At 53.4% G+C, this 23,642-nt stretch overlaps 2 long non-coding RNA genes across 2 annotated transcripts; both read left to right on the top strand.

Annotated features, from left to right (window-relative positions):
- Positions 1-8,367: 8,367 nt before the first annotated feature.
- Positions 8,368-14,914, top strand: LOC135406142 (uncharacterized). Its single transcript, XR_010426161.1, has 5 exons — positions 8,368-8,465; positions 8,990-9,204; positions 10,476-10,600; positions 12,135-12,316; positions 14,825-14,914. It is a non-coding gene; the product is annotated as an uncharacterized LOC135406142 (long non-coding RNA).
- A 2,236-nt stretch (positions 14,915-17,150) lies between these two features.
- On the top strand, positions 17,151-21,920 carry LOC135406166 (uncharacterized). Its single transcript, XR_010426186.1, has 4 exons — positions 17,151-17,272; positions 19,862-20,087; positions 21,288-21,355; positions 21,877-21,920. It is a non-coding gene; the product is annotated as an uncharacterized LOC135406166 (long non-coding RNA).
- The last annotated feature ends 1,722 nt before the right edge of the window (positions 21,921-23,642 follow it).

Raw genomic sequence — 23,642 nt, 5'->3', positions numbered from 1 at the left:
CTGGGAGGTTTCTGGGCCATACTGGGGGTTACTGGGTGCTCACTGCAGGATCACTGGGCCATACTGGGGGGCAGTGGGAGGTCACAGGGACACACTGGCTGGTCACTGAGGGGGTTACTGGGCCGTACTGAGGGTCACTGGGATATACTGGGGGCACTGGGATCCCCTTACCCGGATGTGGTCCATCACCCCCCCGCACTTTGGGGGGCACCCCCAGGAACCCCTCCCCTGAGGGCTGGGAGATCCCCTGAACCCCACTGCTGGGCTTTAGGGGACCCCGGGACCCCTTCCTTGTGAGGTCTCTGTGTGCTGAGTGTTGGGGGTCTCTGGGGTTCGAGGGGGCATTAAGATCCCCTTTCCCTGGGGTCGGTCCGCCGGGCCGGCAGGGGGCGCTGTGGCGGGAGGGGTAATGGCGGGTCGCGCAGAGCCTCATGGGAGTTGATGTTCCCTCTTGAGGACTCCGCCGGCGCCTGCGCAGTGCAGCCAGGGCGTTAGCAAAGTTCCCCCCTCCGCTCGCTGGTTCCAGGCCTGGGCTCTGACCCTCGGGAACCCCCGAACCCCTTGGCTAAACCCTCCCGAGCCCTCCAGCCTTTCCACCCGCAGCCGCACTCCCCGCAGCCCCCGAGGGGATCCCCAGAGCCCCGCTCTCCCGCAGGCCCCGCAATCTCCCCCAGCGCAGCCGCACCTTCCGCCATCATGGCTTCCGCCCGCCCGCCCGCCGGGGCTGTGTCCGGGACCGGCCGTGCCCTGGGGCGGGGCTTTGCTGCACTTTGGTGTTAAACCCAACAAACTGCGAGGGGGGACAGACCCAGAAACCAGGGACTGGCTTCCTTTCCCCGCACAGATGTGGAAAGCCAAGTCCCGGCTGCCCCCCGGCCGCCTCCGGCGCCTTCCACAGCTCCAGCCTCATCCCTCCTCCTCTCCCCTTTACTCGGCACCAGGATCTCCCTCCTTCTCTCCCTACAAATCCTACAAAACCATCGGGCTTCACTTCATCCCTGATTTCCTCCCTTTCCCCCTCCACTCCGGGGGCCCAGGGAGATGGGAATGGGGGATATGGTCAGTTCATCCCATGTTTGTGCTGCTGCTTCAACCTCAGGGAGAGGAGTCCTTCCCCTGCTCCATCCAGCCTGGCTCCCTCCCACGGGAGACAGTCCTCCATGGACTTCTTCAACCTGAGTCCTTCCCATGGGATCAGTCCCTCAGGAACAGGCTGCTCCAGTGTGGGTCTCTTCCATGGGGTCAGTCCCTCAGGAACAGGCTGTTCCAGTGTGGGTCCCCCTTCCATGGGATCAGTCCCTCAGGAACAGGCTGTTCCAGTGTGGGTCCCTTCCATGGGATCAGTCCCTCAGGAACAGGCTGTTCCAGTGTCAGTCCCTTCCATGGGATCAGTCCCTCAGGAACAGGCTGTTCCAGTGTGGATCCCCCCCGGGGTCACAAGTCCTGCCAGCAAATCTGCTCCAGTGTGGGCTCCTCCCCGGGCTGCAGGGGGGTCTCTGCTCCAGCCTGGACTCACCCACAGGTCACAGGCCCTTCAGCTCGAGTTCACACGGAGCTCCAGCCACCAAGGAGCCCCAGACTCTGACACACAGCCAGGAGCCCCAGACAGCACCAGCAGCTGCAAATTTCAGCAGCACATCCCAGACACATCTGTGGCTATCTCCAACACTCCCAGCCCCACCCTGGACACCAACAAAGGCTGTTGTGGTTTCACCCCATGCAGCCCCCAAGCCCCTCCCGGCCACTCCTCACTCCCCCACCAGCAGGACCCTGGAGAGAACTGGGAGGGGAAAAGCTGGAAAACTCGTGGGTTGAGAGAAAGACACTTTAATAAGGACGAGCAGAAGCTGCACGCAGGAGCAAAACAAAACAGGGGATTCATTCCCTGCTTCCCACAGTTGGGCAGGTGTTCAGCACCTCCAGGAGAGCAGGGCCCTATCCCGTGGAATGGGGACTTGGGAAAACAATCTCCATCACTCCAAACCTGTCCCAGCTGTGTCCCCTCCCAACCTCCCCCCCACCCCCAGCCCCTCCCCAGTGTGTCTGTGCCAGGGGCAGGAAAGGCCTTGGCTCTGGGGAGGCTCAGCACTAACTAAACCACCTCTGTGTTCTCAAGCCTGTGCTCAGCACAAGCCCAACCCCAGCCCCACAGCAGCCCCTGCAAAGAAAATTAACTCCACCCCGGCCCAAAGCAGCACATTCTGGCCCTTATTCCACACCAGTCCCATCATGCCCAGGCCCCACACGACTCAATACAACTTCACCCCCCACCACCCTCTTCCCATTCTTTGCTAGAACACACAGGTCTCCTTCCCTTAGTCTGTGCACCACCCCTGCAAAATGTCCATCAAATGGCCCCAAAATGTCTGTTCAATTCCTCCAGTCCAGTCCTTTGGGCTCCCCCTGTTCTGGTGGTCCCTCGTGGCAGGAGAGGGGCTGTGTGGGGGGAGTTCCTGGGCACCAAAGGCAGCTCAAGTCGGTCCCTGCTGCCCTGCAACTGCTGCTTGGGAGGCTCCTCCTGCACTGCTTGGCGTGGTTCCTGGGACAGGAATTCCTGTCACACACTGGGCAGGTTTCAAAGGATGCACACTTTGGGTTATACCCACAGCGTGATAAACTGGTCCCAGCCCCTGGAACCAGGACACAGCCATAAGTGTGAACAATGCTGCGCTTATTGAAGTCCTTTGCCTCAGTTTTAGTTCTAGTCTATCTCATGATGATTGTGGAGAGCTGCAGCCTCACTCTTTCCTTTCTTTTCCTTCCATTTTGTAGAAAAAACAAGTCTGTCTTTCTGCTGACCTGTTGTTCTGACTGAAAAAGTTTCCCCTTCTGTCAATGACAGCTCATGTGAAATCAACTCCCCCTGTCTGGAGGCTTTTATTGCTCTTCACACCTGGGCAGCAAGTAGTCCAGGGCTCACCAGCTCTTGCTGGACCTTGTCTGCTTTTCTGTTTTGTCTCCCTTGCGTGCCAGCGTTGTGTTTGGAATAGCCCACACCAGTGGCCAGCTTCACATTACTCCAAGGGTTATTTTCCACCTTTTCTGCACAATACCTTAGGAATGTCTTTGGAGCATTTGCTTGGGATAGAGTTTGTTTCTGTATCAATTATGCCAGGGAAAAGCCTCCATTTCTTAAACAAAGATAAATACCTGACTGTAAACTAAAAAAGCTCCACAGACACCCCCCCTCAGCCCCACAGATCCCTCCCAGCCCCACAGACCCCCCCAGCATCCTGCCAGATCCAGCTCCCATCCCCAGCCGGGCTCCATCCTGGCTTTTCTTCCAGGACTGGCAGACAGACCGGACAGGGATCTGAATCTCCTGTGCATACATTTGATGTGCTGCTCTTTTGTTGTTGTTCTCTAACTAAGGTTTATAGAGTGTTGTTGATTTTTGCTTTTCTAAAGATTCTACTCATGTCAATACATTCTAGATATGGTTTCTATGGAGTTACTTTGTTGTTGTTCTGTAAATGCATTTCACAGATTGTTGTTGTTTTACAGGCCTGGACAATGTAAATACATTTGACAGATGTTTTTCTAAAGGCACGGGTCCCTGGGGGTGGGGGGACCTGTGCTCAGAGGGGTCCCCCTTGGAAGGTGCCGGCCCTGGGCAGTGCTGGTGTCCCTGGGCTGGGGCAGAGCGGTGTCCCCAAGAGCAAAGCTGTCCCCAGCAGAGAGGGGGGTCTGACATGAGCGGCCCCTGCAGCGCTGCCCCCACAGCGGGCAGGAAACCTCCTGCTGCCCTTCCTGCTGCAGCCAAAGGGATCTGGGAGAAGCTTTGGGAGCCAGAGGGGCTGATGTTAAGGCTTTGCACCTCCAAGCGCTCCAGGCTTTGCTTCCCATCCTCATGGCATTCCCCTGGGCCGTCGGAGAGCCCAAAGCCAAGTGAGAGATCCTCACCCTGCCCGGATTCCTGCTGCTGGCAGCGGGCACTGGCCTGTGTCCCCCACTCGGGGTGACACCTGGAACAAGCTGGTCTGGTGGCTGATGTCCCTGCCCATGGCAGGGGGGTTGAACCAGATGGCCTCGAAAGGTCCCTTCCAACCCAAACTCTTCTGGGGTTCCATCACTCTGGGATTCTGTGCCAATCATGTCACATGGTCTGCAATGTCCCTTGGCTCAGTTGGGCTCAGCTGGCCTGCTTGGGTCCCCTGCCAGGCTCTTGCCCTCAGCTAAGGAAGGAATGTCCCAGTGTTGGTGCTGTGCTCAGCAGTGGCCAAAACACTGGGGTGTTCTCAACACCCTTCCAGCTGCCAATGCCAAGCCCAGCCCTGGGAGGGCATCTGTGGGGAACTGAACTGCAGCTCAGCCAGACCCAACCCAAATATTGATGGCACATATTCTATAGAATCCATCCTTAGGTGTTGTATGATAGATCTATAGGATATTACAAATAATGAGCAATAATAGGGCAAGTGCCCTCCTTAGGGACACACACTTCAGAAGGGAACTTGCACTTGACCCCCCCCCCTTCAACTTTGAGCCACCCGGTGCCACAGAGGGGGTAGAGCTCCTGTGGAACATCCTATTCCAGTGACACAGAGCAAGGAATAAACCCAAAGTATTGCCTGGGTTTGTTCCCTGGGGGTCTCTGCAGCAGCAAGCACAGCCCCACACTGACTGCTCTGGGCTGGGCAGGCATTTGTGGTTCTGCCTGTCTCACACTCACACAAACAGTCTGGTGTAGTGCTGCCCTTGGGAAAAGCCCCCAACCTTGCTCCAGCTAAAGCCCTGGAATTTGTCTCTGCTTCCCTTGGGTTCAGGGTCAGCCCAACAAAACTGAACAAAACGTCAGACACCGACTTTAGCCTTTAGCAGGGCTGCCTTCATCCACCTGGGGGACCTTGGCAGAGCCAGCCTGCCTGGCTACCAGCTGCTTAACCAATGGACACCATGGAAAGATCTGCCCGGAGCCAAACTGGTCAGTGAGAGCCCACCGGGGGGGTTTAAGGCAGTGCCAGAATTGTTGTGGGGTCCAGTCCAGTCGCCCAGCGTCCCGTGCTGGCTGCTGGCCCCACTGCTCGCTCCGTCCTGCTTGGCTCCGTCTCACCTGCCTTCGTCCTGCTCCTGTTCCACCTGCCTGCGTCTCCTGCTCGTCTTGGATCATATCTGCTCTCCAGGGACCCTTCCCTGACTGCCCAAAAGCTGACTACACCCGGTCCTCTCACTGCTGCTGGTAATCGTTTGGCACTTTCCTTTTTATGCCTTTTTTTTTCCTTCTCTCTCCCTCTTCCTCTCCCCCACTGTAGCTGATAATGTCGGAACGGCCAAAGCGACACGAAAAAAGGTTCCAGCAAAATTTATTCCAAGAAAAAAGCAGGGACAGCCGGGGCTGCTGCGCAGCCCCTTAAGTACAGTTTTTGAACACACGTAATGCACACGGATAGGACAGTTCAAACTTTCACACCAGAATTCTTACAGCTAATAGGTGCATTTTCTAAACTCTACTTTCTCACAACAACTTTGCTCTTTCTCAAAACAGCCCAGTTCTTTCCCACAACAGTCCCGAGCACCTGCTCTTATTTTTCTCTCATGCTGATGTTCTTCCCAACCACTCTCGTTCAAAACAGGTCCTTGTTCTCATGAGACAGTGCTCCTGTTCTCATGAGACAGTGTTCTCTGTTCCCACAGGACAGCTTCTTCAGGATGCATCAGTATGTTGTCAGGATCAGGGCCTCCATTTTCAGTCCTCTCTTTCAGTCCATCTCAGGGGTATACTTTGATCTGGTCAACATCTATTGCTTCGTCAGTATGTGCCAAGGTGCTGACAGACCCGCTGTCACCCCTGACACCCCACCCTTGCTTTTACCATTACTTATTGTTGCAAAGAAAGTTAATTGGCTGTTTGTGATCTAACATTGGAGTTTTGTGCCTTAATCTCGCCTTCAAAGTAATCCTCTAAAAGAACCTTGTTACAGCCTCAGAAGGGTCTGTACCATCTAATTGGGGTAGTCAGCAGGATACGTCAAAGGCAGAGTGTTGGTCTCAACCAGATATTTTCGTAGTTTGTGTTATTACTTTGGCAGCAAGAATAATTAAGCAAGGCGTGTGCTGTGCCCCCCCTCCCCCCCCCAGTTAGGAGAGGTGTGTGTGGGTCGTTTTTGGTGTTGCTAGACGTGAGTCATCCCTCGGGGCGAGGGGTGTAAAAGTTTAATTTTGCTGCGTTCCTTTAGAGGATTACTTGATACGTATGCCGGGTGATTATCCAGCGAAAGGTGCTCCAGGACTTTAATGGAAAGTGTTTGGTTTGGACTATGTTTTGCTGGTTTGGTGTTGGCATTGTTAGCAATCACAGTTAGGGTATGTTGGTTGTGTTTGTGTAGTTACTTACCCTGCACATGTGCTCAACAGAACTGCCCGTTGCAGGCAAGATACCTCGGAACCTTGCCTGAGAACTAGTTAAAGGGTTCATGAAAATTTGAAATGGGACTGATGTGGCAGAGGGGCGGGTGATGGGGGGGCCCGCGAGCGGGCGGCCATGTTGTGCGGGGGGCGGGGAGGAAGGAGCCGAGATGGCGGCGCTCCCTCACACACACGGCACAGGATGGCCGGGGAGCAGCGGCAGCTCCCGCATGGCTCCCGGGCGCGCTCCCCGCCGCTCGCTCTGGGGACACTCGGCCGGCGCCCCGGGTGCCGCGCTGGAGGGCCGAGTCGGGCCCGGCACTCTGAGGGCTCCGGGGCTGCTGAGGGCGGCGAGCGGGGCTGCCGAGAGCGGCTGGGACGGGCGGGCAGCAATGGCGCCGGGACTGCGAGCGCTGCCCGCGCCGCTCCCTCGCCGGGCGGGCGCGGGGCCGCCCTTGGCCGCGGGAAGAGCGAGCATCGGAGCAGCGCCCCGTCCTCGGGGCCCCCGGTGCCGGCCAGCGGGCTGCTCTTCGCCAGGTGAGTGCCGCGCTCCTCCTTGTCCTTTGTCCTGGGGAGGGAAAACAAAATGTCCTCGGAGCCGGGAGGGGAAGGGGGCGCTGCCTCTGCCGGCCCCCCCTCCCACCCCTCGCCGCTCGCTGAGGGGACCCGCGGGAACTGTCGGGGACCCCCGGCCGTGTCCTGCCCGTGGGGGGTGAGGGGGAGCGGCGGGACCGGGGGAGCCCCGGTGCCCCTCGGCGGCTGCGGCGCTGCCGTCCCGGCCCTGCAGCACCCGCGGGGGCCGCCCGGCCCGGCCCCGATGCAGCACCGAGGGGGCAGCGGCGGGTTTTGGGTCCCCGGTGCGGCCCCGGGCACAGGCGGGGCTGCAGAGCGGCTCCCCCGGCGCGGCGGGCGAGGGGGGCATCTGCAAACCAGCCTGGAACTGCAATGTAGAAACTTGGAAGCTTGAAAAAAACAAAGCTTGGTCATGCCACCTCTGCAGTTTAAAGTTGGCAAATACTACAGTTGTGATTTAAACGGCACTACGGGAAGAAAAGGTAGTTACTTAAATATGAGTTACACGATAAGGAAATGGATGAGTTTGTGTGTTACATGGAAAGCTTTTGGAAACGTTTCTTGGGTGTCAGGTTTGTTTTTAGTGTTCAGTTTATGCGTTTTTCAGAGACCTCACAGTCATTTCTCTTTCTGGAGCATTTTTTATCTTCTTTTCGGTTCCTAATAATTTTAGAAGTTGTAGAACACCTATTGCAAGACTTTCTAAAAAAGCAAGTTTAAATGGAATGCCTGACGTTTGTTATGCGTTAGCTGGCATTCAGCAATTACCAATGTAAAACTGCTCCCATCTTCTGCACCAGCCTTTCCTGGCAGTGTCTTGTGCTTCTCCCTTGCTTCTTTACAGCCCATTTCAATTCTCTTTGCCATCTCATTGTGTCAGGGCTTGTCTCTCTGTCTTGCTGTGTTCCTCCTTTTCTCTTCAGTTTCCCAGGAAGGCCAAGGGTCTGGTCTCCTCTGCTGGTGTGCCCATGGGACTGTCTCCCTCCCCACAGCTGGACTTCCCCACTCCAACTCAGTTGTTAGAAGGGAATTTCTTCCTTCCCCCAGGACAATGTGCTGGTTTGCCTTCAGGTAGCACATTCTCCCTCTGGAACAGGGCTGCGTGGCTGTGTGCAGCCAGAAGCAGGCAGATTCTCTGGGCTTGTTGAAATGAGGATGACTTGGTTCAGGTGTTCTATCTCCATACTGCTGGTGCCTGACCTTCCTTCCCAGCAGGCACTGCCCTACTGCCTCTGGCCGAGCTGCTTTGCCCAGGCAGAGGGATCCAAGTTCACCCTTGTGTAGCCTGTGCTTGTACCTCCAGAGCTAAAAGTCTTTTGGGAAAATGGTCAAGGAAAGCTGTCACCAGGGCACACCCAGGTCTCCTCCTGTTTGCACAAGTGGCAAAATCACCATTTTGTGTCTTTCCTGCAGGTTACTCAGCTGGTGAAGGTCACCACGGACGCTCACCTTATTTCAAGTTGGTCGGCCCCAATGGTGTGTGCCATCAGATCCCACCGGGCTCATTTTGCACTATAAACATCCTTTTCATCCCTGAGGGGAGCAAGGTGAGTTTGGAGGAACGTTCTCTCTAAAGCCAGGGTGTTTGTTGCACACTGGTTATAGCCCAGCCCGTGCTGTGAGGTCGGCTCTGGGCTGGGGGCAGGCAGCCTGGAGCTGGTCACACCTTGGCACGGCGTGGTGCTGCCAGGCCCTGCAGCTGGGCCTAGAGGGCTGTGCTTTCCCTCCGTGCCTGTTCTTGAATGTTCACGGGGGAAGAGGCAGATGGAACAGTAGGGAAATGACAGGGAGGGGTGTTGATGTTTAGCCATCTCTAGGTTCAGTGGAAGGGATTTAAATATGGAAAATACCAGAGGAACAAAAAGATGATCCAGAGAGCTTTATTCTTTCCCATTGGAATGGAGCAAAAATGATGCTTTTTCACATGCTCTGTTCTCCAGCCTTTATTAGTATGAATTAGTGGTCGGTTTTGGGGTGGGAGAGGTCAATTCATGCCCACAAAGGGTCATAGAAAACAGCACTTTTTCTTCTGCCATGAGGATGGCACTCAATGCCCTCAATGCTGTGCCAGTTACTTTTCCTGCAGGATCATTTCCACCAGCTTGTCTGCATCAGCAAAAGGGAAAAGCTCACTGTGCCAATCCGAGCCATTGGTGCCCGCCCAGTCTTGGACTTCCCTGACCAGCTGGACTTCTCGTCGTGTCCAGTCAACCACAGCACCCAGAAGACTCTGCTGGTTCACAACACCGGGAACCTGGAAGCCTGTTACAGCCTCAGCACTGAGAGGTGAAGCAGCTCATCTGTCTTAGTGCAAAACACCTTTGGGTGATGGCAGAGTTGGGAAAGAGTATCCCAAAGGAACCAGAGCATCCGAGCTGCTGCACTGCAGCCACAGCTGGAAAGGGGCAGGACGTGTGGGGTCTGCTGTTGCTTCTAGTGTTTTAAGCAGGATGCAAGCCCTGAGCTTTGTCTCTCCAGATTTCCTGGGGACTGCTGGAACACGTTAGTGGTTGGTCTGCACCCTCCTGAGCACCACCACCTTCTGAAATGGCTGCCTCCCACTGTCAGCCAATAAACCCACTGGGCAGAAGCACCTCTCACCTGAGCTATCCTGAAGCACTAAAGCACTGGTTTTTGTGTCTGTCAGGCAAGAGCTGTTTACCTGGTGACAAAGCCAAATTGCTCCTGTTAAATCCAAGCTGCACCAACACATTTGCCTAATGATTTCCCTTGTTTCTCTGGTGGGCCAAGCAAACAGTTACCAGCCTGGATGACACTCCAGAATCCCAGACTGCATCGCTGGGGAATACACAGAAACCTCCTGTTCAGCTCCCTTGATGTGCTGCTCTTAATGGCACTTCATTTAGCTGGGATTGAATCCTTCAGGCTGTAAACAGGACCCTCCTTTTGGGTATTGTGTCCAGGTCACTGTATTGCTCCAATCTGCAGTTGCACTCCTTCAGAGTTTTCATTGCTCCTTTTCTTCCAGCAGCTTTCATTGAAATGTGATAAAAGGTGCCCTTTCTTAGGCTAAACCAGGATGTTTACAAGGGGAAAAACAACCCCAAACAACCACACTGCAAATTAAACTCATTATTCTCTGGTCTTCAAGGAAGACTTTATTCTCCTTCTTGATTCCTAGGCTGTAATCTCACAGGACAGGTGAGATGCCATTTGCATCTCTTGAATGAGGTTTAGAAGGGACTGGAAAAGAGATTCCTGAGGCAGTCAGTGTCAAGTTGTGCATGCGAATAACTCTTAACCCTCTCTGTGCTCTTCCCAAACCATTCTCTGCTGGGACTGCTGGCAGTCGGACCCTTGAGCCTCCATGCAGAGTATGGGGGAGATGAGTTCATTTCATCCAGCAGGATTTTCTGAGGGCTGCGTCTCCTCCGAAGAGAGTCAGTAGCTGTTTCTGATGCTGTGTGTTCTGTCTGTCTTCTGCTGACTGTGGTTGCTTTGCTCCTCGCTTGCACAAGTCAGCTGAAGTGAACTAGACTGCAAATATCGTCCCCAAACCTCCCCCAAGAGTCCTGATCTCTCTCTTGGTCTTGCAGCCCTTTCACTGTCAGCCCAGCCACGGGAACCCTCGATGTTGGTGAAGCCAAGCAAGTGACAGTGGAATATCACCCGCTGCAGACCGGGCACCATTCCACATCCCTGGCAGTGCACTGCGACAGAGGTGAGTGCTGGGCACTGCAGGTGCACTCACCCCGCGTCCTTCCGAACAGCAGAGCCCTTTCTAAGCAGAATAACGTTAGACTTGCTCTGCAAACTACTTGTAGAACTGTTCCTTTCAAAGCCTCCGTGTGTTTCAGTGCTCAGAAGTGAGCAGAGAAGGGGCCAAGGCTGAGTCTGCCCCTGTCCTGGATGTGCTGTGTTGCTGTGTGCTGGTCCATCCCTGGGGGGACCCTGGTGCCAGCATGGTGTCCTCCATCCTGCACCCCCACCCCAGTCCTCTACCAGCACTCCCCACTGTCCCAGCCACCTGAATTCCCCTCCAGCAGCACCGCCCCGTCCCAGCTTCACCGCAACGAAAAGTGCAAACTAGTTAGTGTTTAGGGGGTTGATAAAGAGGATAAAGCCCTCAAACAGGGATGAGATTTTTGGAATCCTGTTTTGCTGGGAGTTGCTGAGTGGAGGAAGGAGGAACCTTGATTCTCCACTGCAGTGTGGATGTGCAGGGCTGAAGTTGTGTTCCTGGACAGTGCTGTCTGTGACGTGGGAGCTTTCCATCCAACTCTCTCCAATGTCATGTGTCTTTTGCTCACCTCTGTCCCCTAAGCTGCTTCTCTGTTGTCTTGCCACAGACCCCTTTTCTATGTTGTCCTTTACACATACATGTAATTTCTGTCTAAGAACATTTTCAGGCCCTCGGGTTCCTGTTGGATGACAAACCGTGACAAATTGTCCCTTATTCCCATTTCCCAGGCCATTCATGCTCTCCCAACCTCTCCCATCTGTCTCCCATTTGATTTCTAGGTTGAGGAACCCCATTCAGTCTTCATATAAAAGCTGCTCTGTACTTTTAGTCTGTCTCTCTGCCCTTCTTTCTTTCATTTCAAATGTTTCAGCTTGGTGTTTGAGATCAGAATGATATCAAATATTTCTAGACTGATGTGGCTGTGGGTTTGGACAGGGAGGGGATGATGGCTTTCATGGTGTTGATTTTCTAGTGCTTTGTCATATTGAATGTTGTAGAGCATTGTGTCTTGTTTCCTCACCTTAGTCCCCTTCTGCCGTGGGCTTCACTTCCCTTGCTCCCCTGGACCTCCCTTTCTTCACACCTGCCCCCAGGAATCTTTGCTTGTCAGCAACAAGGGATTGGGAGAGGCAGGAGCCCCGTGGGGTGCCTTCAGGAGCCCCTGGGCTGTGACTGAGTGGGGCTCCTTAGAGTCACCCGAATGAATTTGATGCAGAATTGCCTGGGATCTGAGTGGGTCACCTGAGCACACCTGACAAATCTCACTGTAAATACTGTCACCTGGGGACAAATCTCTACAAACCCACCCAGAAATAAGGTGCTTAAGGTGGTGTCCAGGACATCCTCACACTGTACCCACGGAGCTGTTGGCATTTGATAAATGTACTGATCCGTGGAATTACTTATCCAGCTAAAAGCTGGACACTTTCTTCTGTTACCTGTGGTTTGCTCTGCTCCTTGTAATTCCATCAGCAAGGGAGCTGAGCAAAGACTCCTCTTTGCTTTGTTCCAGGTGAAGATACCCACACCAGACTTCTTGGAAAAGCTAAGGACTTCAGCATCGGGCTGGACAAGTACTCTTTGGAACTTGTCAAGCCACAGAACCCCGGCCATCCACAACAGAAGTAACATCACAGCCCGATTCCAGTGGAAGGCTTTTGCTACTGAGGCAGAGGAGTATCCACAGAAGATCAGGTTGGTCTGAAAGATGCAGTGACATGCACTGCCCAAGGGTAAAACTAACCTATGGCCTCAGGGGGTTCTTGTGCTTTTGAGTGCTTTAGGGTGTTAGGAACAAGTAGGTGTTCCTGCAGAGTTTGCAGGGCAGTCACAGCTCGCAGTAAGAAGCGACAAAGTTGTTCAGTTCTCAGCTCTGGAGAGGGGCAGTTTGCCCAGAGACAGGGGGACCAACCAGCAGCACGGGAGGATCATGTGGCCCTGTCCTCCCTTTTGAAGTGCTGTGGCCTCCATCTTAAACAATGTCAGTGACCTCCAGTGTGGCAACGCAGAAATTGTGTGAACAATTTGTATTGCATTTCTGAGATTTTTCTGTGTGTTTTACCTTGGCATGGCTGGGTGCAGATAATAAAAAATGCTGCGCCACTAATGTGGCTGCAGGCCTTGTGCCAAGGTGAAGGAGGAGTTCTTTTGGCAAGAAAACAAGTTCTATGGACACCTGCAGTTATCCAATTAGTGTTGTACACCACAGTATGTTTTCCTTATGTAACCAATGTAGTGTGAACAAGAAACTAAGCGTCATGAGCACTATATAATCTGTCTTTCTCCTAATAAACCTGACATTTTGCCTGATCACATTGATCTTGGAGCATTCTGTCCGTTCCCTTCCATCAATACTCCAGAGCCACCTAATCAGCACATAATGGGGGACACACAGTAGGCCTGCTGGGAAGCCTGTCACTCCAGAGTATCCCAGCCAATGGAGAAATGGGGAGGGACCTGTGCTCCGGGCAAAGGGGATAAAAGAAGCTGCAACCTCCACTGAGTTGAGAGACCTCCCTGAGGTCTGTTCAGTGAACTCTCCCTTTCATTAGAGTAAAGGTTTATTTTTTCAGTTAGCTCCTCTGTCTCCTGACCATTTATGTGAGTTACTTCTGTACAGTCTCTCATCAGCATGGGAGGTGAGAGTGGCAGTGGTTTTGCCACTCCATGTGCTCAGGTCTTAGTTCAGTGGTTGTCAGGGGTCCACTCTGGGGGTCCACCGAGGCGAGTGCCCCCTAAATCAGTCGTCCTATTTGTGACCCCGCTTCTTGCACTCGGGCAGGTATTCCCTTGTTATATAACACAAGGCAGTGGAAGGTGGGGGTGCAGAGTATCAGGGCCTTCTGGCACGTCATGGGGAAATTACTGTCTGTTGATGGAGGTTGAGCAGAGGGTTGCCACCTCAGTGGCTGGATGCCCTCCTCATGCCCAGCGCTGCAGGTCAGCCCTGGAGAAACATTTCCGAATGCGCTGCACAAGGAGCCAGCCATAGCCAGTATTTTTGGGGCAGGGAGCCAGCCATGGCCAGTATTTTTGGGGCAGGGAGCCAGCCATAGCCAGTATTTTTGGGGCAGGGAGCCAGCCATAGCCAGTATTTTTGGGGCAGGGAGCCAGCCATAGCCAGTATTTTTGGTGCAGGGAGCCAGCCACAGCCAGTATTTTTGGGGCAGGGAGCCAGCCATAGCCAGTAGTTTTGATGCCGGTGACAGTGTTTGTCCAAGGCTCTGTCTGTGTGCAGCTGGTAATATCCATGACTGTACTTTCTTTCTAACAGTTTGAATTTGGCTGGGTGAGGGTGCTGTCCTGTTTATACTCCACTGCCTCAATTTGCTCCCTATGGAACCTTCTACTTGTCCCCCCAGTTGCCACCTGCAACTTCTTCATGGCCAGGGGACTGGAGTCTGAGGGAGGAACAGTGATCTGCCAGCTGGGAAGCAGCTGTTCCTTTCTCATTTCTTGGTTGTGATCTTAAAACACTAGAATGATTTCTGCTGCAGCTACCAAGTAATGGAGAGATTAACTGTGCCAAAGGTCTGCAGAGAAGGCCAGAAGGAGGAAAAAAAGAAGGTGGTTCAAGGCTAGATGTCCCCCTCTCAGGGCCTCTGTTTTCATGCCTACAAAACCTTTAATGTCACTGAAGAGGTGCCATGCCTGAATTCCTCAATTGGCTTTGAAAGTGCTCTGGGATGCTCTGGTGGAAGGCAGTGTAGAGAACAGGGCACACAGGGTTAGCTTATCCCTGCAGGTCCAAAAGGGAAGAAGCCAAGAGTGATGCTGGTAACCTGCAGCTGAGAGCCAGCTTCTTCTCCCCTTGCCAGGGAAGCCCTGCAGGCAGTGGGGGGACTCCTTGATCTTTATCTGCCTCCCCCAAGCAGCTCTGTGGTAGGAAGAGTCAGTTGAGGTCACTGGTGGGTTCTCCCTCAGTTTTGGCAGTGGCTCTGAGCCAGGAGGTTCTCTTGAGGGCTGCTGGCTTTTAAAACCTCTCCTGAGCTTGTAAGTGTGGAGTAAAAGCACCTGCCCTGCGAGCGACCAACCAGTGATCCTCTGAGCCCTTTGGGAGCCCGTGGCTCAGGCTCAGCCCCTTGCTGGGGAGCTGCTGCTGCTCCTCCCCGAGCGCTTTGCTGCTTCTGCACTTACACTCAGCTCTGCAAATCAGCAGCTTATTAAATGACGTGCTGCCTTTGTTTCTCCCTGTGGCTGCAGGCTGTGTCACAATCTGTCTCGGCCACCCCAGGAGATAGCAAAGGCTCTTGTGATGAAGCGCTATGAGGAACTGGACCTTTACGACCGCGAGTTGGAGAAGGAGACAGCAAAGACTGAAGCAGACTCCATGCTCTTCTCAGATGACGTTTTCACCATTGAGCCCTTGGTAAGTGATAGCTGAGAACCTCCTCCTCCTCCCCCTCCCTGAATGAGGTCACTCGGCAGATCCCCACCTCAGCTGTCTCGATGTGCCCCGAGAGAAGACATGGGGTTTCTGGCCAGGCTGGAGAGCTTGTTGCAAAAAGCATTGCTACCCTGTGGGCTCCTGGCAGGCAGCAGGAACCTGCCTAAAGCTGAGCTCTGCTGCAAGGGCTCGATGTCAAGGGAGCTTGGTGCGTGTCCTTGCAGTGTCCAGAGGGGTCGGTTACTGTAGGAAGGGGCACAGCTTACACGTGATGTGTGGGGCTTCCCAGAGGGCGTTGGAGCACTGTCAGTTCACAGACTGACCTGAAGCGAAAAGGAGGCCAAATTCAGCCCAAGGTCATGGAAATGCCAAGCCCTCCCTGTAACCAGGACTTACAGCATGTCTGAGTCTCCCTTCCAGTGTCATCTGGGAGCCTGGACACAAGACTTGGAAATGGACTTTTTGAGTTCTTTTGCACACAGGGACTGAAAATCTTTTTCTGTTTCTGCAAGCAAACCCCCATGTCCTTCCATCAACCAGAGCCCTGAGTATGAGTATTGGCACAGCGTGAGATGAGGAATCCCTGGTGTCTGCACAGTGCAAAATCCCTCCTCGTCTTGGAGTAAACCCTACAAGAATCCCAGCCTCTGCTTTCTTTTAAAAAAAGTGAAACTAAGTTTTTTCTTTCCAAGGAAGGGCATCATGTTCTCTTCTTGGTGACTCCTATAGCCCATCTAAGGCCAAGAGCCACCAGTGTCAGCACAAGAGCAGTTTCACACCACTGTAGCTGACAGCAGCACGATGTGACCAAGCGCTTGTGTCAGAGTAGGAATATTGTAGCGTGGGGGCTGATCAGCTGAGCATTAAGAGCATCCTGCGGTTGTGTTGAGCTGGTTTGGGAGTGTTGTTCACTCCTTGCTCTAAGTAAGGGCTTACAGATTGAAAAGAGGAAATGTGATACTGGAAAGTAAATGGTTTGCTGTCTCTTTCTGGTTTAGGAGGGAGAGGTTGGGCCACATTGTTCAGCTGAAATCAAGGTGTTCTTTAAACCCTGAGAAGCCCAAGTCTATAGAAAAGTGGCCTACTCTTCCATCTCAGGTACGGCTCCTTCTCCTCTTTCTCTCACCCACAGTGAAGGGGAGGTGCAAATACTCTTCCAGCCCACTGGGCTCCCGTGGAAGTGCTGGGAAGGGTCCAAGGTCAGCAGGGCAGTGCTGGCTCATGTCCACTGTCCCTGCGGCTTCCTGGTGGTCTCCCATGCAAGGCCAGGGCTCAGGACACTGATCCCAGAACAGTCCAAGCAGTGCATGGATAAGCTTTCATGCCATGGGTTTGCCAGTATTTCCTCAAAGGCCAAAGAGCTACACAGCAGAACAGCTTTAGGGAACAGGCACTAAGCCCCTCTAGAGCACTGACCTCCAGGATGGCTCCTCATGACATGGATCCATCATCAGGCAGTAGGAGCCGAGGTAGAAATGTCCTCCCTGAGCCCGGATCACCTCCCACTGCCCAGACAACAGCAGACCAGAGGTGGCTGAGCCCAGGCTGTCTGCAGAAGGACCACCCCTGGCCAGCACCTGCTTCTCTCCCTGTGTGGGAATTGTCACCTTCTGGCTCTCAGGCTGAGGTGTGTCCAGGTGGTGGCCTCTGGGCTTGCTGTGCTCAGCTTCCAGGAGTGCTGTCAAGTCCTTTTCTGGGAGCAGTTATTGTTGCCCCCACCCCGAGTCACCCCCTCACAGAGGTGGTGGCTTTGTTGTGCCCACACAGGGCAGGGAACACTCATAGAGCACAGCGTGGTTCAGGTTCCCTGTCCTTCTTTTGTATATTTAATCTAAATTTCCCCTCTACCAATTTGTCCCCATTACTCCTTGTCCTATCACTACAGAAATCATGTTTTAAGCTCGGCATCGCTTTTTCAGGGTGCAAACTGGTGGCTAAACGGGAAACAAGCCCAAGGGGCGGGTTAGAACTTGGAAGCCAGCCCCAAGGCATATCTCCTGAGGGAAGAGAAGGGTCCATCTCTTCCCCTGGAGCATCAGGAGCTGGTCTCACCCATCCGGAGTCAGGGACTGGCACTGAGGCAGCCTGGAAAAAGCAGGATAAGAGAGTAAGAATTACTCTACTGAAATGGAAATCTCTCCCCAGGCCGTGAGACCAGGCTGCCCCTGCGACTCACAAGGGAAGGCCTCGAGCCCTGCCTCCAACTCAACTCTGAGGAACTGGACATGGGGAAAGTTTTGGTTGGAGAAGCCTACAGCTACGAGGTGAGCAGCAGGGGCTGGGGTGGATCCTGATGGCTCCTGGGGCAGAGGGGAGCCTGGTGGACCTGTGGAATTTCTGGCAACTTAGGCAGTTGTGAGCAGGGAATATTTGACATACTAGTCAAATCTGGGGGGTTTCACAGAATCTGGATCCTTTTCTGGGGTCTGAAAGGTGTTGTCTGTTGTTCATGAGGCCCCAATTCCTGCTTTTTGACAACCTCCCTTGGAGATCAGCTGGGATGCTTTCTGCAAAACAACCCCTCAACACATGAAAGCAACACTGGGTCAAAAAGCTGAAGTGCTCAGAGGCTTCTGTTCCGGCCTCAGACTCAAGGCACCTTTGTGCTCGGGCTGTTCAAGAGCAGCTGGAACAAACTGGCTGCGTTTGAGCTTGAGTCCACTGCAAGAGAGAGCAACTGAAAAAGGTGGAAAATGAGGCACTACATCATGCCAGACACTTCCAAAAGCTTTGCCATGGCAGGAAAGGACACACTGAGTTGTTTTCTTCCCAAAAGATTGTGCTCTCTCTGCATTTTTGATGCTGATACTTTATTGTTTCTCACTATCAATATAGTAATTTCATTAGATGAGAAAAGGTGAATGAGTAGATGATACTGTTAGTGCTGTCCTAAGCAGCTACGCTGCAGGTAAACTTCAGCTCAGCATGGGATCCCCAAGTGCAATTTGTAACACAGGTAACACACGAGAGGAGAGTTTTCAAGTTTCAAAGCAGAGGTTGAATACGGGAATATTTTCAACAGCAGCTGCAAAGCTACAAAATGAGGGACATCCCTCTGCTTCTGCCTCAAGTGTTCTGACAGGTTTTGCCAGGCTAACAGTTGGGGAAAGAATTCCAAAGCAGATGGATAAGTCCATGGCAATGGCAGGTGTCATGGTTTGAGATAGCCCCAAAATCCAATTCCCTAGCTCCATTCCCCCTCCCACATCTCAACCTAATGTGAGATGGGTTTTTCCAGACAAAACACACCAGACTCAAAGTGGGGGAAAGGGAATATATTACAATGACTGTACAAATAAATATTATAACACATTATACACACGATCACAACTATCTCTACCATGACATAAGTATTTACAATGGATCAGATCTCTTCTCCCCTCCAAATAAAAGTCCAGGAGGGAAAAAAGGACAGATCCCTTCCAGTCCTTAAGCAGCAGCATCTTCTGAGGCAACAGTCTGTCCTCTCCGCATGCATGCAGCAGCTGATAGCTGGATTTCTGCCAGCACTCACAAGGGAGGCCTCCAAGCTCCCTCGACCCCCTTGACGCAGGCAAAGGGGTCTTCCGTGGGCTGCATAGCCCCAGACAAGGTCGTTCCACCACGGTCATATCACGAAGACACAGGGGGGTCTTCGTGACGGTCTGGTATCTCCAGGAACCAAAACTGCTCTCCAAAAGGAGTCCATGTCCCTCTTTTCCAAGAGGGGGTCTCAAGGAGTTTGGGAGGGGGTCTGGTACAGTTCTCACCCCCAGAACTCTGTCTCTCAGCTGCTGGCTCTCTTTTTCCTTGGCTCTCCTTCCAGGAGTCTTCTCTGCGGTGCTGCATGTTGTTTCTGCTGCTCCTCCGGTTCAGGTCTTATCTGTCCTGGCTCTCTGCCACCGTTTCTCTGGTCAGTGCCGGCTGCTGCTCTGCGCCCATGGAGAAAACATCTCCCGGCTTAACTACAGACACTTAGTCCAGTCTAGCACTGTTCCAGGTCTTTGCAGTCCCCCCAGCCGGGGCTGGGAGGGGGCCAGAGGCCCCAAGGGGCTCAGAGCCCCTACCTCGTGGCTCTACAACATGGCCACCTCTCCTCAACAACCAAAACTACAACTCTTCCGGTGAGCTTGTGGAATGTTGACATTTCTGCAGGAGTGCCCATTGGGCAAGGGTTTTCACCCCTTGGGGTCTACCACTTTTCTTAGCCTCTGGGGGAAAACAAAGTCCAAACCACTAAAGCAGGGTTTCCCCATGGCTGTGTAGAGATATGAGAGAGCAACTCTTTAGAATAGGTGGAGCTGCTGTGCGCCTCACATTCATCCTTTCTTGACATGTCTGGCTGAACAAGGTCTAAGAAACTATCAGATTAAATGAAAAATACAAGAACCCAAATGATCTACTCTAGCAGAGCTGGGGAGAGCTTCTGAAGTTGGTGATAGCACTGTTCTGAGGTGTCTTCTGCACGCAGTAAACCGGTTGGCTGCCATAGAAGCTGAATGTGTGCTGCCCTTGGCAGGGCCGGGCACCCCTGGAGCAGCAGCAGCTCTGTGGGGATTCACTGCGAGGCTGCAACTGCCCCACGTTGCTCCTCAGGCCGGGTCTGAATGAACTTGGCGATGCTGGCCAGGAGTGACCCGCTCCGTGTCCCTGGGATAAACCAGGAGTGACTCTGCTTATGTGAAGTTATTGCTGCTTTGCATGAAAACCCAAAGGCAGAACTTGCCCTGCTGTACTTTTTTGGCTTCTGCCACGTAGCAGCACACAGCATCTTCTGCCTTTCCAGGGGTTAATCGTTTCTTAGAAACAACTCAGCCTTCTGTAAGAAAGGAAGGTTGCTCATGTATTTCCATTTTGCTTTCTTGATGCTGCAGGCAATGCTGGTTAACAAAGGAGCTATTGATGCTCCCTTCGAGCTCATCCCTCCAACCACAGCCCACGGCTCCTGCTTCACCTTTCGGCCCCAGCAGGGCATCATTCCACCCAGTGGGCTCCAGCCCATCCAGATCCCCTTCAGTTCCACCACCCTGGGGGAGTTCAAGGAAGAATTCCATTTCAATGTGGCTGAATGCCCTAAGCCTGTGTGACCTTGACTATCAGGTGAGGAGGGCTCTGGGAGCTTGGTGGGAACGTCTGTAGGTGTCTCTGGGTAATCATCTCTCACCTGCCTCATTTGGTGGTGGAGCAGAGAAAAAAGGTGTTGCCCGAGCTCTTAGTCTTGGCTCTGATGTTGGCATCCCCTCAGTGTGGGGATGCCTTCTGCCCAGTGCAGGTGCCCAGGAGCTGGAGTGACTCCTTCCTGCAGGGACCTCCCTCCGCCTTGGCCGTGGCAGGCAGTGGGAAGGCATTAGTTTTGGGCAGCTGCTGGTCTGGGATGTCCCCTCTGAGTGCCCAGCAAGGCCCCCAGGGCTTTGGAGATGGGCCAGCCTGGGTGACTCTGCAGCCAGAAGAAGTGGTTCTAAAATCCTCTGTTAATGATCTGTGCCAAAGGGGCAGCAGCAGCCTCACATCATCCCTCGTGCCCAGGCACAGGCACAGGCTGTGCTCCCGGCTCCTGTGCAGGGAGTGCTCTGGGACCTCCTTTCCACAGCAGGAAAGGACTGGGGTGGGAGATGGGGAGCTCTGCAGCAGCAGGGACTGCCACAAGGACTTGGGCATCCTCCCATGGGCTGGTGCCATTGCAAAAGATAATCCTCGCCCAGCAATGGGGAAAAGGGGTGATGAAGGAGAGGCAAAGCTCTCTCCTCAGCACCACAGCAGCACGAGGGCTTGTCCCAGCTAGTCTGAACCACGGGCTGGTGGGGTAATGTGGTGGAGGCAGGAAAGCTGATGCTGGGAGCTCTGGAGCTTTGGAGGTGGCTGTGTCTGGGCTGCTGTTGGGAGGCACTGAATCAAGGTAGTAAAGAAACAAAAGGAATCTGCAGTCCATTTTACCAAGAACATCAGGGAAGTGGATAAAACATAACAAAAAGGTTATTACTTTGCAAGAGAAAAGTAGTGAGTCGGTCTTTTGCCTAAGGCAAGGGCACAGAGTCATCTCTGGGTGTGTGTACAGGGTCCTCCATGGGGCCAGCAGCACCTCGGGGGCGTGCCCTGCCTGCCGTGGTGCCCTGAGCCCCATCAGCAGCTGTTGGCTGCCTCCTGTGCCCACGGACGCCGTGCTGAGCACAGGGTGTGGAGCTGGTTCGACGCCCACGGGGCTCTGACACCAGCTTTGACCCACCTGAGCCGGAAGGACGGCCAAAGGCTTTGCAGTTCCCTTTAACCAAGCCGTTGTCTCCTCTGTCCTCGTCCTCGCAGGGGCCACGTCACCGGACTGAGCCTGCATTTCAGCACAGGTGGCCTTGACTTCAATGACGTCTCCTTTGGTGAGTGTTCCTGGGCCTGGATGCAGCAGGAGGGATCTGTGCCTTGCCAAAACGGAGCACTTGAACAGAAGAGCATCTGTCACTCGTGCCCTTCCATGGCAGCCTGCAGGGTGTTAACTCCAGGGCTGCTGGTGGCATTTTGCCATCGTGAGATCCGAAAGGACCAAAGGAATAGAAAGTCAGTATTTTCTGGTGTACCTCGTAGTCTCTTCTGCTCCAATCTCCCAGTCCTTGCCAGCAAAACGACTGTAAAAGTCCTTGTCCCAGGAGGGCCCAGGGGATGGGACTGCAGGAGAAGGGAGTTTAAGCCACGTACCTTTAGTGTGGGATGTTAATTAGTGCAGAGCAGGCTGTGGGCTGGTGTCCTGGCTCTGCAGGACATCCCCACCAGGTGTGGCTGTATCCCTGGCTTTCTGTTACGGGAAGCAAGTCTCAGAGCATAGTTTCATCCTACCAGGATATTCACACCAGAAGTCATGAGGTGCTTGGTGCCTACATGGCCATTTGTGTCATTTTCCTAGGCTTTCCTCAGACCTTGTCGTGCCGCCTGATCAACACCTCCGTTGATCAACACCACCTGATCATCACCTTCCACCTTCGCATCCCTGGGGACGGCCAGGGACAGCCCAGCCTTAGGAGCTTTGATCAAGTGAAAGACAACGCTCACTCCTCCTGGGAAAAAGGCACACTGACTCCATGTCAGGAGAAGCCAATGGAGTTCACCATAACACCCAGCACAGGGACCATCCCTTCCCAGGGATCCCAGGAGATCAGGGTATGGGAGGAGTCTGGCCACACGTGGGTCAGTAGGTGGGGCTGAAGCCTCACTGGGCTGTGGGAGGGCTTTAGTGCTGTCGGCTCTCAGCATGTGCAAGGGAGGGATCTGCACTGGTGTGGGAGCTGGGTTACGTGGAATGTTCCTGAAGGAGCACCATTTTGTCTCCAAAACCATAAGCTGAGATCACATGGTCAACAGAAGTCATTCGTGTGTTGGTTTTGAGCGTGACTTCTTTGACTGAAAACAGGTAGAGGAAGGATGAGAACAGAAGGTGGCTGTTAGAGAGATGCCGCTGTATAAAGCAGTTTGCTTTTCTTCCCAGTCTCGTTTCTCCTCTCCTGGGGAGCAGAATGAGTTGTGGTCACTGCAGGGATCCCCAGTGAGGAAAGAAAAAACTCGGCAGCCATGAACTGCCCAGCATCTGCAGGAGCACACCTTGCCCTCAGCTTCCTGCTGAAAAGCTGAACTCATTCTGTCCAAGTCAACACATTTCCTTTGCATTTATGTTATTGTAGTCAAATGAAAAAATGGGCCCCTAATTTGAAGGCAGTAGTGAGTAGAGCTTTAGTCTCATTATACACAATTATGTATAATGCTTTAATTTAGCCACCTCTGCCCTGACAGCTGCAAGGTGTGTTTAACAAATTCAGTATTGCCAGAAGGCTTATGTTACTCCCAGAGACTGTGCTCTAGGCATGGGCCAGCAGAAGAATTAAGGCAAAATCCTCCCTTGCCTTACTGCGAAACAAGAACCGGAGGAGACCACACGTGGGTAATGAGCTTTTGGGAGAAGGGAAGTATTTGCTGCTCTTCTCTTCCACCAGGTCACGCTGTGTTCCAATGACGTGGGACAGTACGACTGTGATATGGTGGTGGACGTGGATGGTTTTGGCAAGGAGGTGTTGGCTCTGTGCCTCAAAGCCAGGTACCAGTGCTCTCCTTGCAGCTGCTCGTCCTTCCCCGTGCACCCACCACCAGCACAGTGCCTTGCTCGGGGTTTGCTGGCTGCAGCTCCAGGAGAAGGCTTGCTTAAGAAGCTGGTTCTGCCCAGCTAGGTAGGAGAAGAGCAGTGCTTGGAAAGTAGCCCGTGGTGAGAAGCACCCCTGCTCACAGCCAGGCATGGCTCTGGGCCTTTTTCTCTGGGGAACAAGAATGACATTATTTATTGGCCTGGCTTTTGCTGCTTGAGGTGTAAAAAATTCCCAAGCTCCTCCTGTCCTTCTTCCTGCAAGAGGTGGGCTTGTGCTGGGTTCCAACCACACTGCAGCGTTGGTTTGGGACGCAGTGAGCAGCCTGCTGAGAGCTGGGGTCTGGCTCTCAGATAAAACTCTATCTCCAAAAACACCAAAAGTCCCTCTGTCATTAGAGGAGATTAAAGCGAAAATGCAAGCATCTGTAGATAAGGGTACTATCCTGCCTAAGCTGGAACCCAAATTTGCCAACTACGTTAAGAATTGCTTCAGGACGGAGGACCAGAAGGTCATTCAAGCTCTCTGGCAGTGGAGACAG

Source organism: Pseudopipra pipra, chromosome W (assembly GCF_036250125.1).
Source record: "Pseudopipra pipra isolate bDixPip1 chromosome W, bDixPip1.hap1, whole genome shotgun sequence".
Taxonomy (NCBI): Eukaryota; Metazoa; Chordata; class Aves; order Passeriformes; family Pipridae; genus Pseudopipra; species Pseudopipra pipra.
The sequence above is the reverse complement of the archived record's forward strand: the minus strand, read 5'-3'. Positions and strand labels throughout refer to the sequence as shown.